The following is a 4,226-nucleotide window of genomic DNA, read 5'->3' on the forward strand; positions in this document are numbered from 1 at the left end:
GGGAAATGGTATATGTCACGTTGAACAAATTTTTACCCAGAATCTTGAAAAAAATTAAAAACTGGCCTCAATCAAACACAAATCATACAGCATCAGAATAATACATAAGAGAAAACTTTGAGACTTAGGACTAAACACAAAATTCATAGACTCAACACCAAAAATTATCCACAAAGAAAAATAAATAAATAAAAATTACATTTCTTTAAAAATAAAAACTTTACTCCATAAAACAAATTGTCAAGAATATGGAAAAACCAACTACAGAATGGGGCAGAGTGTTTGCAGCTAGCATACTGAGGAGGAATGACATCCAGAATATATGAGGCACTCCTAAAACTCAGAAGGATAAAAGCAAACAACCCAGTAAGGAAATACATTTTTCATATATATATAATATGCATAGCAAGAATGTTTAATATATAGTAATTAGAAACTGTAAGTTAAAGCCACAATGAGCTATCACAGCATGCCCATCTGAACAGTTGTTATGAAAAGTATGTGCATCACTGTATGTATGTGCATCACTGTATGCATGTGCATTACTGTATGTATGTGCATCACTGTATGCATGTGCATCATTGTATGTATGTGCATCACTGTGTGTGCATCACTGTATGCATGTGCATCACTGTATGTATGTGCATCACTGTATGCATGTGCATCACTGTATGTATGTGCATCACTGTATGCATGTGCATCACTGTATGGATGCGCATCACTGTGTGTGCATCACTGTATGTACGTGCATCACTGTGTGTGTGCATCACTGTGTTTGCATCACTGTATGTATGTGCATCACTGTATGCATGTTCATCACTGTAGTGCATCACTGTATGTATGTGCAACACTGTGTGTGCATCACCACATGTGAATCACTGTATGTATGTGCATCATTGTGTGTGCATCACTGCATGTATGTGCATCACTGTATGTATGTGCATCACTGTAGTGCATCACTGTGTGTACATGTATCACTGTATGTGTGTGCCTCACTGTACTCTGTATCTTTCTGTTGCTGAGATAAAGTACTCTGAACAAACCAACTTAGGGAAGAAAGGGGTTTCACCTCACACGTTAAAGTCAGTCTATCACTGGGGAAAGTCAAAGCAGGAATTTGAAGCAAAAACCAGGGAGGAACACTTCTTGATGGATTGCTCATTGCCTTATGCTTTGCTAGATTTCTTATAAGTCCCAGAATCACCTGCCTAGGGAATGATGCTGCCCATGGAGGGCTGACCCTCCTACATCAATTATCAACAAAGACAATCCCCTACAGGCATGCCCACAGGTCTATCTGATCTAAATAATTCTTCAAACCAGGTTTTCTTCTTGGACAACAAGGTTGTGTCAATTTGACATGTAAAACTAACCAGGACAATCACTAAAAACTTCTTTGGACGCAGACTAGATGGACTGCCCAAACACTGCAGTCCAGTTTGAAAAATAGTTGGGCACTTTCTTCCAAAACCAAACATAAAGTTACTCTGTGAACAAGCCATCGCAGGGACAAGCACTTTCACTTTATCATATAAAAATGTGAACACAAGCATTTATCACCTTTTTATTCATAACATCCAAAACACAGAAACAATTCAGATCTCCTCCAACATACTAAATCCATATCAAAAGGAAATACCTAAGAATAAAAAGAAACAAACCATTGGCACACAGGACAACTGGAATAAAACCACAGAGAGTGATTGTAAATAGAAAATGTCAATCTCAGAAGGTCACGGATTGTATGGTTTCGTTTACAGATGATTCTTGAAGTGATGAAATGAACAGATCTGTGAATTCCAAGGGGTGGGAAGAGCACATTGATAAAAGAGATGGGAAGTGGGGCTATAAAAGGTCTGCCCAAGGGACCCTCTGCTATGACTCCACAAAAAGAACAATTTTGAGGAACACGAAAGGAACCATTAAATTCCATAGACATAAAAAGTGCATTCCAAACCTGATAAAATCCAAATAAAGCTTGTGTTAGTATTGTAGCAATACTCGTTTATGTCAGCATTGTAGCAATACTCGTTTGTATCAGCATTGTAGCAATACTCGTTTGTGTCAGCATTGTAGCAATACTCGTTTGTGTCAGCATTGTAGTAATATTTGCTTGCTACTTCTGCAAGCGGGTTAACATGGGGCGAAGGGAGAAAATGCATAAGATCTCTGGGCACTACTATTTCTTGGGACTTCCTGTGAACCAAATTATTTCTGGATCAAAATTTGTCATTTTTGTGTCTGTATGTGTATGAATATGTTTTCGGTGTATATGTGTATGTGCGTTTGGGTGTGCATGGCCTTGTGTGCGTGTGGAGGCCAGAGCAAAGCATAAGCATCTCCCTGTCACTTCCACATCTCACTGAACCTGAAGGTTGCTGTTTAGGCTGGGCTGGCTGGCTAGCAAGCTCCCAGAGCCATCAGTCTTTACTTCCCAACATGGCAGTTACAGACACATGGTGGCCAAGCCCAGATTACATGTAGGCATGAGGATTTGAACTCAAGTCTTCTTGCTTACATAGCAAGTGCTCTTACCTAATAAGCCATATTCCAGCTTACAATACTTTTCTTGCTATCAATCCGCTCTCTCCCTTCTTCCCTTCCCCCCCTCCAAATAGGGTTTCATGTAGCTCAAACTGGCTTCCAACTGCTTCTGCCTTTCTAGTGCTGGGATCACAGAAGGTACTTCCATGTCCGGCTACTGTCAATCAATTCTGAAAAGATCACAGAAAAAAAAATTGATTCTGGTCCCTGGTCTCAACATAATCACCACACAGCTCCATGCACTGCCCTGGGAAGAATGTAGTCAGCTAAGTGCATTTCAGATAAGAATCAAAGTCTGTAACTCAGACATTCAAGACTTAGGATTTTGTCAGTTTGGGTAGCACAATTTCATTTGTACTTTGTGCTCACATCCAGACCTGATAGAAGAAACAATCTTGGGCTGTTCAGCTTCCTCCCTTATCTCCCTTCCCTGAGGAGACCAGATAAGTTCTGGGGAACCTATGTAGAGCCTGGATTAATTTGTTTAGAAGTAGGAGAGATGGTTCCCTCTTCGGTTTGGTATCATCTGCTCATACTGAGGTCTTCTGAGGAGCCACCACCCCTTTGTTTCTCAGTCACTTGTCCCTGCAGAACTCTACTGAGTTAAGCTGGGGCTCCCCTTGCGAGGCCTCCCTTACACTGGCATCACCACATCAACACCATCTGTTCTCATTTCCTATGGATGCTGTCAGTGATTACCACAAGCTGACGGCCCAAAACAATACAGAATTTACCATTTAAAGAATTTAAAGATCTGGGTCTCAAAGACTCAAACCAAGGCTTTGATTGGATGGAAGCACCAGCAGCGAGTCTTGGTTTCTTGCCTTTTCTTATTTCTAGAGGCTGTGGATATCACTGAGACACCTTACTTCTACTACCTCTAACCTTTTTTTATCTCCTTAAAAGAAATTTGTACAGGAATTAACTCACCCGGGATAATGTTATGGGATAATATTCCATCTCAAGATTCTTAGCCACATCTTTAAAGTCCCCTTTGTCATGTAAGGCAAGACAATTGCCAAAGATCAGGATTTAATCCACCCGTGGTGGGACATTCTTCTGTTCCTCTATCACGAATGGTACGTCAGATCAACCCACACGGCCCCTCCCACCACAGATTACTGTTTGAGGATAAACTACCATGTTGTCGTGCCTAAGGCGTTAGGCTCCATAGAGAAGCAGAAGCAATAGAGTGCAGGCATGACATAGGAGGGCTCATTGGATTGGCTTACATGATAATGAGTAGTCCAAGTAGCTGCCCAATCCGAGAAGTTGGATAATGCAGCTGTCATAATCCGTGATTAAGGCTGAGCACTCCCTGGAGATCTGCTTGCGTCGAATCCACACAGAGGGGCTGACAAAAATGGAGTCTGACACAGGCTAACAAGGGCAGCAGTCACAGAAAGAAAGGAGTTTGCAGGCACTCATATGCTAGCTTCATTTTCATTCAGGCTGCCTGTTGGAAGGCGCTGCCCCCATGCAAGGCAGGTTCCTCTCCTCAGTGACTGCATGACATGTCAATTCTCTCCGAAAAATGGCCCCAGAAATACACTAGAGCTTTTCACCATTCCTGGGCATGTGTTCATTCAGTCGGGTTGACGGTCATGACTAACCATAACACTCAGTACTTCTTTGGCTCAAACTTGAGCAGGACACAGTGGGCATGACTTGGCTCCGCTCTG

This window comes from Rattus rattus, chromosome 1, assembly GCF_011064425.1.
Source record: "Rattus rattus isolate New Zealand chromosome 1, Rrattus_CSIRO_v1, whole genome shotgun sequence".
Classification (NCBI taxonomy): domain Eukaryota; kingdom Metazoa; phylum Chordata; class Mammalia; order Rodentia; family Muridae; genus Rattus; species Rattus rattus.